Source organism: Triticum dicoccoides, chromosome 7A (assembly GCF_002162155.2).
Source record: "Triticum dicoccoides isolate Atlit2015 ecotype Zavitan chromosome 7A, WEW_v2.0, whole genome shotgun sequence".
NCBI lineage: Eukaryota > Viridiplantae > Streptophyta > Magnoliopsida > Poales > Poaceae > Triticum > Triticum dicoccoides.
In genome coordinates this window covers 742,265,001-742,277,390 of record NC_041392.1, presented here as the reverse complement: position 1 = coordinate 742,277,390, position 12,390 = coordinate 742,265,001, and positions in this window count along the sequence as shown.

Sequence of the window (12,390 nt, the reverse complement as noted above, 5' to 3'; positions counted from 1 at the left end):
AAAGAGTCTTTTCACAAGTTCAAGGAGTTGACTATGATGAGAATTTCTCACCCGTAGCGATGCTTAAGTCCGTCGGAATCATGTTAGCATTAGCTGTATTTTTCGATTATGAAATTTGACAGATGGATGTCAAAAACAAGTTTTCTTACCAGTTTTCGTAAGAAAGAGTTGTATGTGATACAATCAAAGTTTTGTCGATCCTAAGGATGCTAAAAGGTATGCTGGCTCCAGCGATCCTTCTATGGACTAGAGCAAGCATCTCGGAGTCAGAATATATGCTTTGATGGAGTGATCAAAGCTTTTAGGTTTATACAATGTTTGCTAGAAACTTGTATTTACAAGAAAGTGAGTGGGAGCACTACAACATTTCTGATAAGTATATGTGGATGACATATTGTTGATTCGAAATGATGTAGAATTTCTGGAAAGCATAAACAATTGTTTGAAGAGTGATTTTCAAAGGAAGACCTGGATAAAGCTGCTTACATATTGGGCATCAGGATCTATAGAAATAGATCAAGACGCCTGATGATACTTTCAAAGAACGCACACCTTGACATGTTTTGAAGGAGTTCAAAATAGATCAGTCAAAGAAGGGGTTCTTACCTGAGTTGTAAGGTGTGAAGTTGAGTAAGACTCAAAGCTTGACCACGGCAGAAGAAAGAGGAAGGACGAAGGTCGTCCCCTATGCTCTTGTCACAGGCTCTATACGGTATGCCATGCTGAGTACCGCACCTAATGTGTGCCTTGCCACATGTCTGGCAAGAGGGTACAAAGGTGATCTAGGACTGGATCACCAGATAGCGGTCAAAATTGTCCTTAGAGGAATAAGGAAATGTTTCTCGGTTATGGAGATGATAAAGAGTTTGACGTAAAGAGTTACGTCGATGCAAGCTTAACACCTATCCGGATAGCTCTGAGTAGAGATACCAGATACGTATAATGGGGCAACAATTTGGAATAGCTCCAAGTGGAACGTGGTAGCAGCATCTACGATATGACATAAAGTTTTGCGAAATACATAGGGATCTGAATATGGCAAGACCCGTTGACTACAACCTCTCTCACAAGCATAACATGATTAAACCCAGAACTCATTGAGTATTAATCACATAGTGATGTGAACTAGATTAGTGACTCTAGTAAACTCTTTGGATGTTGGTCACATGGCGATGTGACCTGTGAGTGTTAATCACATGGCGATGTGAACTAGATTATTGACTCTAGTGCAAGTGGGAGACTGTTGGAAATATGCCCTAGAGGCAATAATAAATTAGTTATTATTATATTATATTTCATTGTTCATGATAATCCTTTATTATCCATGCTAGAATTGTATTGATAGGAAACTCAGATACATGTGTGGATACATAGACAACACCATGTCCCTACTAATCCTCTAGTTGACTAGCTCGTTAATCAATAGATGGTTACGGTTTCCTAACCATGGACATTGGATGTCGTTGATAACGGGATTACATCATTAGGAGAATGATGTGATGGACAAGACCCAATCCTAAGCCTAGCAAAAGATCGTGTAGTTCGTATGCTAAAGCTTTTCTAATGTCAAGTATCATTTCCTTAGACCATGAGATTGTGCAACTCCCAGATACCGTAGGAGTTCTTTGGGTGTGCCAAACGTCACAACGTAACTGGGTGGCTATAAAGGTACACTACGGGTATCTCCGAAAGTGTCTGTTGGGTTGGCACGAATCGAGACTGGGATTTGTCACTCCGTGTAACGAAGAGGTATCTCTGGGCCCACTCGGTAGGACATCATCATAATGTGCACAATGTGACCAAGGAGTTGATCACGGGATGATGTGTTACGGAATGAGTAAAGAGACTTGCCGGTAACGAGATTGAACAAGGTATCGGGATACCGACGATCGAATCTCGGGCAACTATCGTACCGATAGACAAAGGGAATTGTATACGGGATTGATTGAATCCTTGACATCGTGGTTCATCCGATGAGATCATCGTGGAGCATGTGGGAGCCAACATGGTTATCCAGATCCCGCTGTTGGTTATTGACCAGAGAGTTGTCTCGGCCATGTCTGCATGACTCCCGAGCCCATAGGGTCTACACACTTAAGGTTCGATGACGCTAGGGTTATAGGGAAAGTATGTACGCGGTTACCGAATGTTGTTCGGAGTCCCGGATGAGATCCCGGACGTCACGAGGAGTTTCGGAATGGTCCGGAGGTAAAGATTGATCTATAGGAAGTATGGTTTTGGCCACCTGAAGTGTTCCGGGCATCACCGGTAGTGTACCGGGACCACCGGAGGGGTCCGGGGGTCCACCGGGAGGGGCCACGGGCCCCGGAGGCCTACATGGGCCAATAGTGGGAAGGGACCAGCCCCTAGGTGGGCTGGGGCACCTCCCACCAAGGCCCATGGCGCCTCCTAGAGGGAAGGAGGGCAAACCCTAGGGCAGATGGGCCCTAAGGCCCACCCTAGGTGCGCCTCCCCCTCTCCCCCTTGTGGCCGCCACCCTAGATGGGATCTAGGGCTGCCGCACCCCTTGGGGTGGGAACCCTAGGTGGGGGCGCAGCCCTCCCTCTCCCCCTATATATAGTGGAGGCAAAGGGGCAGCCCAACACACGAAGTTCTTCCCCTGTTGGCGCAGCCCTACCCCTCTCCCTCCTCGTCTCTAGTAGTGCTTGGCGAAGCCTGCTGGAGTCCCGCGCTCCTCCACCACCACCACGCCGTCGTGCTGCTGCTGGAAGGAGTCTTCCCCAACCTCTCCTTCTCCCCTTGCTGGATCAAGGCGTAGGAGACGTCATCGGGCTGCACGTGTGTTGAATGCGGAGGCGCCGTTGTTCGACGCTTAGATCGGAATCAACCGCGATCTGAATCGCTATGAGTATGACTCCTTCATCCGCATTCTTGCAACGCTTCCGCTTAGCGATCTACAAGGGTATGTAGATGCACTCCCCTTCCCCTCGTTGCTAGATTACTCCATAGATTGAAATTGGTGATGCGTAGAAAATTTTAAATTTCTGCTACGATCCCCAACAACATGGTCATAGATAACAAGAGCAAGCCCACAACGACCATGCCACAATTACCTTTGGACATCTCCGTGACCCTCCTCAGCAATGTGGCCCACTTTGGATTCTTAATGTGCATTGGAGTCTGTTACCAAGTTAACAACGTAATAAGTAGTTTTTTGAGGGTTATGCTATCATCGCGTTTTGAAACAGGCAACATCTAGTAGTTTTTTGGGGGTTGATATAGCTAGCCATGCCATTGGACGTTCTATCCACGGATGGTGGGGCATGCAGGGCAGTGAGGAGTACGAAATATGCCAAGCTTGATCCATTCTTCATGATGGTAGACTGTTCTTCTTCATACTCAACAAGCATAAAAAAATAGCATCAAGAATAGCCAACAACAGTCTATTATTTCTCAAGACCTAAAAATTAGCTCCGATTAAACAGCACAGTCATCTTCTTGCCGTCTTCTGTAATTTCTTGCCATTAACAGCAATGTGGCCATACCGGATTCAGAGAGCTGCATGCACTCCAACTCCATGATGCAGTTTTAGGAGCATCTGCTAGGACAAACACTTCGGCAAAAACCCTAATCAGAAAAGCTACTCCACATCACAATATACATTAATTCAGTCCAACACATGGTAATTGATTTTGGATTAGAACATATGAAAACTGCAACAATCCTACTAGTATTACAACATGTCTAGTAAGTTGATGGCCTAATGCTATCCAGATCCTCTACAACTAACGCAAACTGAACCCATGTAATACAGATGGCGCGAGTTACACACGCTCTAAAAGTTGATCACCCCTCACCCATACAAGATCACAAGAGGCGTCTCATGGTGTCATCCTCTAATCCATGCATTAGCAACGTAATTGAAGCTGTTAGAAAGACACCACTCCCTTATGACTTTCATAATGTTCAACCTCCGTCACATACTCGGCGAGCTCCTGCTACAAGGCGTTATTCATCGGTGCTTGTGAAGACCCACACTGGCGGCTCACATGGAGACCCTGGGTGCCTCTTCGCGTCAAGTTCTTCCTATGGCTGGCCATGCAAGACCGTTGTTGGACCGCGGAGCGTCTAGCCCGTCACGGTCTACCGCATGAGGAGGCATGTGCACTATGTGATCAAGAAATGGAGACCATGCAGCATCTCCTAGCAGGCTGCTCATTCTCTAGACAAGTATGGCACGAGATCCTCGGTTGGGTTCGCGCCTCGGTCAACCTTCCCAACCCCGACACGCCCTTCTAGACTTGTTGGAGCTCTTCCCATGACCACACGCCAGCCTCCATGTGCAAGGGTCTGTCCTCCCGCATCATACTGACGGCATGGTGGCTCCGGAAAACACCACAATGGATGCATCTTTGATGGAGCCAGACCATCGATCACCCTCATCTCTGATACCATCAAGGACGAGGCACGCCTATGGTCTAAGGCAGGCTCTAACGGGTTACAAAACATCATCCCCAGCGTGTAATTCTTAGTTTTGTTTTTGGGGCTGGGCAACCCCCTTGATCTAGTCTACTCCTACACTTGTGCACCATGCCTCTAGTGTACATGGCCTTGTAAGCGTTGCAACCGCATGCTTGTACTCTCCTTCTATCAATGTAAAGATACACAGCTTGCGTATTCGCAAAAACAAAATAATGTCCAACCTTGCCACGCAACTCTCTTGCTACTTTCAAAAAAATATTTGTGGTCCTCACAAGCTCCATCCAAGTGAAGGAATTCAACACGATTTTTCTTCCCCTCATCCGACATAATAATCCAGCGGCTAGCCAAGAACATTACCTTCACAAGGAACTCCACTGCTACAAAGGAAGCGTTGCAGCCTACATACACCGCAGTCACCCTGGATGCCCGTTCATTCATCATCAACCAAAGAAGCATTGTCTTCTTCGCCTCACGATCTCCAAATCCACGACTAATGGCAGAAAGCCTGTCACCATTTATTCTCCACGACATTCGAGATCTCTCTTCCCCACATCAACAGGACCCTCAAGGTAGGAGAAGGTCTTCCATTCATCATCACATCTAACTACATTGGCCTCACGAACACATCCACCGATAGTGATGTGATGAATTGGTTTGCCGTCGTGGAGTTGGACAGTGGTGGATCATAGTGTGGACCAACAGGGGGCAACTACCCCCCCTCCACTTAATTTTCGCTCTACCTAACTAGTGTTTAAACTAGGTATTTCTCGCTCCTTCCCTACTAATTTGTCCCCGTTCAAGTCATGGCTCCGCTACTAGAGTGAGACACTGTTAAACAAGACAACAACCTCGGCTATAACCATGTTAATTTTGACGTCAATGGTGTTCACTCCTCTGCGACACCTCACTCGTTCCTTGTTTTTCCAGCTCAACGATGAGACGATGATGCCTTACATTTGTGTGGATCAACTTCAATATCACCTCACAGATTGTTTTACTACACATGGTCATAGATAACAAGAGCAAGCCCACCACGATCATGCCACAATTACCTTTGGACATCTCCGTGACCCTCCTCAGCAATGTGGCCCACTTTGGATTCTTAATGTGCATTGGAATCCGTTACCAAGTTAACAACATAATAAGTTGGAACATGGTAGTGGAGCGTCTTGATGACCGCTCCAACAAGACCAGTCCGTCTAGCTAAAAGATAATAATCATCATTGACTTCCCTGCACCACAGACCTACACTCGGCCTTTTTGCGTTGTTATGATATCCATAATGAAGAAGAGGAGCAACAAGGTTGGGACCGCCCATTGATCCAAGGAACGTCATGGGGGTGTTGAAGGTGTTATAGTAGAAAGAGCTTAATGATCTGACCATGAACTTTGATGAGCGTGTTGAGGCTAGGACAGTGAGGGTCGTCCCCTCCGCCCGATGCTCCTATCGATGATAGTGGAGCATCTTGACGATCACTCCAGGAAGACTGGTATGTCTAGGGATCGCAATTCGCTTGCCCTATGTGGTCGCCATGCTAATGCTCCAGCTTTTCATTGTCGTTCCTATATTCATAAAGAAGAGGAGGAACAAGGAACAGCAAGGTCAGGGCACCATTGACCCGAGGAGCATCACAAGGGACGGGACGGGGAAATGATGCTTGGATGGGAAGGGTTTGAGTACGACCCAGCAGCGTGGTTGTCATTGGGAGAGAAGCTGGTACAAACGCCCTTGATTAGAAGTGTACATATACGCTTCGTGCTTTGCTCATGCGTGGGGTGAAGGTAAAGGTTGAAACAGTACGTTCTCGCAACAACGGTGATGACGTCATTCTTAGTCTATTGATTATTGAATCACCATTCCGACATTTGTTGTGCAACCCAATGTTGGGTAACGTAGCAGAAATTCAAAAAATTTCCTACGAATCACCAAGATCTATCTATGGAGAGACCAGCAACGAGTAGAAAGGAGAGTGCATCTACATACCCTTGTAGATCGCTAAGCGGAAGCGTTCAAGTGAACGGGGTTGATAGAGTCGTACTCGTCGTGATTCAGATCACCGATGATCAAGTGCCGAACGGACGGCACCTCCGCGTTCAACACACGTACAGCCCGGTGACGTCTCCCACGCCTTGATCCAGCAAGGAGAGAGGGAGAGGTTGAGGAAGACTCCATCCAGCAGCAGCACAACGGCGCGGTGGTGATGGAGGAGCGTGGCAATCCCGCAGGGCTTCGCCGAGCACCTACGGGAGAGGAGATGTGTCACGGGAGGGAGAGGGAGGCAACCAAAGGCCTTAGGTATGATTGCTCCTCCTTTTCCCCACTATATATAGGGCCAAGGGAGAGGGGGGAGGCGCAGCCTTGCCCCCTCCTCCAAGGAAGGGGTGCGGCTAAGGATGGGGAGGAGTCCATCCTCCCCAAGGCACCTCGGAGGTGCCTTCCCCCTTTAGGACTCTTCCCTTTTTCCTTTATCTTGGCGCATGGGCCTCTAGGGGCTGGTGCCCTTGGCCCATGTAGGCCAAGGTGCACCCCCTACAGCCCATGTGGCCCCCCGGGGCAGGTGGCCCCACCCGGTGGGCCCCCGGGACCCTTCCGGTGGTCCCGGTACAATACCGATGACCCCGAAACTTGTCCCGATGGCCGAAACAGGACTTCCTATATATAAATCTTTACCTCCGGACCATTCCGGAACTCCTCGTGACGTCCGGGATCTCATCCGGGACTCCGAACAACATTCGGTAACCACATACAAGCTTCCTTTATAACCCTAGCGTCATCGAACCTTAAGTGTGTAGACCCTACGGGTTCGGGAGACATGCAGACATGACCGAGACGTTCTCCGGTCAATAACCAACAGCGGGATCTGGATACCCATGATGGCTCCCACATGTTCCACGATGATCTCATCGGATGAACCACGATGTCAAGAACTCAATCGATCCCGTATACAATTCCCTTTGTCAGGCGGTATTTTACTTGCCCGAGATTCGATCGTCGGTATACCGATACCTTGCTCAATCTCGTTACCGGCAAGTCACTTTACTCGTTCCGTAACACATCATCCCGTGATCAACTCCTTGGTCATATTGCGCATATGATGATGTCCTACCGAGTGGGCCCAGAGATACCTCTCCGTTTACACGGAGTGACAAATCCCAGTCTCGATCCGCATAAAACAATAGATACTTTCGGAGATACCTGTAGTGCACCTTTATAGTCACCCAGTTACGTTGTGACGTTTGATACACCCAAAGCACTCCTACGGTATCCAGGAGTTATACGATCTCATGGTCAAAGGAAGAGATACTTGACATTCGCAAAGCTCTAGCAAATGAACTACTCGATCTTTTGTGCTAGTCTTAGGATTGGGTCTTGTCCATCACATCATTCTCCTAATGATGTGATCCCGTTATCAACGACATCCAATGTCCATAGCCAGGAAACCATGACTATCTGTTGATCACAACGAGCTAGTCAACTAGAGGCTCACTAGGGACATATTGTGGTCTATATATTCACACGTGTATTACGATTTCCGGATAATACAGTTATAGCATGAATAAAAGACAATTATCATGAACAAGGAAATATAATAATAATACTTTTATTATTGCCTCTAGGGCATATTTCCAACAGTCTCCCACTTGCACTAGAGTCAATAATCTAGTTCACATCGCCATGTGATTAACACTCACAGGTCACATCGCCATGTAACTAATACCCAAGAGTTTACTAGAGTCAGTAGTCTAGTTCACATCACTATGTGATTAACACTCAATGAGTTTTATGTTCGATCATGTTGCTTGTGAGAGAGGTTTTAGTCAACGGGTCTGAACCTTTCAGATCCATGTGTGCTTTACAAATCTCTATGTCATCTCCTAGATGCAGCTACCACGCTCTATTTGGAGCTATTCCAAATAACTGTTCTACTTTGAGCTATTCTAAATTATTGCTCCATTATATGTATCCGGTCTCTCTACTCAGAGCTATCCGGATAGGTGTTAAGCTTGCATCGACGTAACCTTTACGACGAACTCTTTTACCACCTCCATAATCGAGAAAATTTCTTAGTCCACTAGTTACTAAGGATAACTTTGACCGCTGTCCTGTGATCAATTCATGGATCACTCTTGTACCCCTTGACTGACTCATGGCAAGGCACACTTTTGGTGCGGTACACAGCATAGCATACTGAAGAGCCTACGTCTTAAGCATAGGGGACGACCTTCGTCCTTTCTCTCTATTCTGCCGTGGTCGAGCTTTAAGTCTTAACTTCGTACCTTACAACTCAGGCAAGAACTCCTTCTTTGACTGGTCCATCTTGAACACCTTCAAGATCATGTCAAGGTATGTGCTCATTTGAAAGTATTATTAAGCATTTTGATCTATCCTTATAGATCTTGATGCTCAATGTTCAAGTAGCTTAATCCAGGCTTTCCATTGAAAAACACTTTCAAAATAACCCTATATTCTTTCCAGAAATTCTACGTCATTTCTGATCAACAATATGTCAACAACATATACTCATCAGAAATTCTATAGTGCTCCCACTCACTTCTTTGGAAATCCAAGTTTCTCATAAACTTTGTACAAACCCAAAATCTTTGATCATCATCAAAGCATACATTCCAACTCCGAGATGCTTACTCCAGTCCTTAAAAGGATCGCTGGAGCTAGCATACCTTTTAGCATCCTTAGGATCGACAAAAAACTTCCTGATTGTATTACATACAACCTTTCCTCACGAAAACTGGTAAGGAAACTCGTTTTGATATCCATCTGCCAGATTTCATAAATACAGCTAATGCTAACATGAATCCGACGGACTTAAGCATCGCTACGGATGAGAAAATCTCATCGTAGTCAACTCCTTGAACTTGTGAAAAACTTTTTGCCACAAGTCGAGCTTCATGGATGGTGACATTACCATCCACGTCCGTCTTTTTCTTAAAGATCCATTTATCTCAATGGATTGCCAATCATCGGGCAAGTCCATCAAAGTCCATGCTTTGTTCTGATATATGGATACTATCTCGGATTTCATGGCTTCTAACCATTTGTCGGAATTTGGGCCCACCATCGCTTCTCCATAGCTCGTAGGTTCATTGTTGTCTAGCAACATGACTTTTAAGACAGGATCACCGTACCACTCCGAAGTAGTACGTGTCCTTGTCATCCTACGAGGTTTGGTAGTGACTTGATCCGAAGTTTCATGATCAATATCATAAGCTTCCACTTCAATTGGTGTAGGTGCCACAGGAACAACTTCCTGTGCCCTGCCACACACTAGTTGAAGAGACAGTTCAATAACCTCATCAAGTTTCCACCATCCTCCCACTCAATTCTTTCGAGAGAAACTTTTCCTCGAGAAAGGACCCGATTCTAGAAACAATCCATATTGCTTTCGGATCTGAATTAGGAGGTATACCCAACTGTTTTGGGTTTCCTATGAAGATGCATTTTATCCGCTTTGGGTTCGAGCTTATCAACCTGAAACTTTTTCATATAAGCGTCGCAGACCCAAACTTTTAAGAAACGACAACTTAGGTTTCTCTAAACCATAATTCATACGGTGTCATCTCATCGGAATTACGCGGTGCCCTATTTAAAGTGAATGTGGTCGTCTCTAATGCCTAACCCATGAACAATTGCGGTAATTCGATAAGAGACATCATGGCATGCACCATATCCAATAGGGTGCAACTATGATGTTCGGACACACCATTACACTATGGTGTTCCGGGCGGTATTAATTGCGAAACAATTTCCACAATGTCTTAATTGTGTGCCAAAACTCGTAACTCAGATATTCATCTCTATGATCATATCATAGACATTTTATCCTCTTGTCACAATGATCTTCTACTTCACTCTGAAATTACTTGAACCATTCAATAATTCAGACTTGTGTTTCATCAAGTAAATATATACAACATCTACTCGAATCATCTATGAAGTAAGAACATAACGATATTCACTGCATGCCTCAGCACTCATTGGACTGCACACATCAAAATGTGTTACTTCCAACAAGTTGCTATCTTGTTCCATCTTACTGAAAACGAGGCTTTTCAGTCATCTTGCCCATGTGGTATGATTTGCATATCTCAAGTGATTCAAAATCAAGTGAGTTCAAACGGTCCATTTGCATGGAGTTTCTTCATGCATATATACCAATAGACATGGTTCGCATGTCTCAAACTTTTCAAAAACGAGTGAGTCCAAAGATCCATCAACATGGAGCTTCTTCATGCGTTTTATACCAATATGACTTACACAGCAGTGCCACAAGCAAGTGGTACTATCATTACTATCTTATATCTTTTGGCATGAAAATGTGTATCACTACGATCGAGATTCAATAAACCATTCATTTTAGGTTTAATACCATTGAAGGTATTATTCAAATAAACAGAGTAACCATTATTCTCCTTAAATGAATAACCGTATTGCGATAGACGTAATCCAATCATGTCTATGCTCAACGCAAACACCAATCTCGGTGGTAGAGGGAGCGTGCGATGCTTGATCATATCAACCTTGGAAACACTTCCAACATATATCGTCAGCTCACCTTTAGCTAGTCTCCGCTTATTCCGTAGCTTTTATTTCGAGTTACTAACACTTAGCAACCGAACCGGTATCCAATACCCTGGTGCTACTAGGAGTACTAGTAAAGTACACATTAACATAATGTATATCCAATATACTTCTATCGACCTTGCCAGCCTTCTCATCTACCAAGTATCTAGGGTAATTCTGCTCTAGTGGTTGTTCCCCTTATTACAGAAGCACTTAGTCTCGGGTTTGGGTTTTACCTTGGGTTTCTTCACTAGAGCAGCAGCTGATTTGCCGTTTCATGAAGTATCCCTTCTTGCCCTTGCCCTTCTTGAAACTAGTGGTTTCACCAACCATCAACAATTGATGCTCCTTCTTGATTTCTACTTTCGCGGTGTCAAACATCGCGAATACCTCAAGGATCATCATATCTATCCCTGATATGTTATAGTTCATCTCGAAGCTCTAGCAGCTTGGTGGCAATGACTTTGGAGAAACATCACTATCTCATTTGGAAGATCAACTCCCACTCGATTCAAGTGATTGTTGCACTCAGACAATCTGAGCACAAGCTCAACAATTGAGCTTCTCTCCTTAGTTTGCAGGCTAAGAAAATCGTCGGAGGTCTTATACCTCTTGACGTGGGCACGAGCCTGAAATCCCAATTTCAGCCCTCGAAACATCTCATATGTTCCGCGACGTTTCGAAAACGTCTTTAGTGCCTCAACTCTAAACCGTTTAACTGAACTATCACGTAGTTATCAAAACGTGTATGTCCGATGTTCGCAACATCCACAAACGACGTTTGGGGGTCAGCACACTGAGCGGTGCATTAAGGACATAAGCTTTCTACTGATCGCATAATCGCTACTATCAACTTTCAACTATAATTTTCTCTAGGAACATATCTAAACAGTAGAACTATAGCGCGAGCTACGACATAATTTGCAAAAGGTATTTTGACTATGTTCAGGATAATTAAGTTCATCTTATGAACTCCCACTCAGATAGACATCCCTCTAGTCATCTAAGTGATTACATGATCCGAGTCAACTAGGCCGTGTCCGATCATCACGTGAGACGGACTAGTTAACGTCGGTGAACATCTTCATGTTGATCGTATCTACTATACGACTCATGCTCGACCTTTCGGTCTCCGTGTTCCGAGGCCATGTCTGCACATGCTAGGCTCGTCAAGTTAACCCTAAGTGTTTTCGCTGTGTAAAACTGTCTTACACCCGTTGTATGTGAACGTAAGAATCCATCACACCCGATCATCACGTGGTGCTTAGAAGCGACGAACTGTAGCAACGGTGCACAGTTAGGGGAGAACACTTCTTGAAATTTTGTAAGGGATCATCTTATTTACTACCGTCGTCCTAAGTAAACAA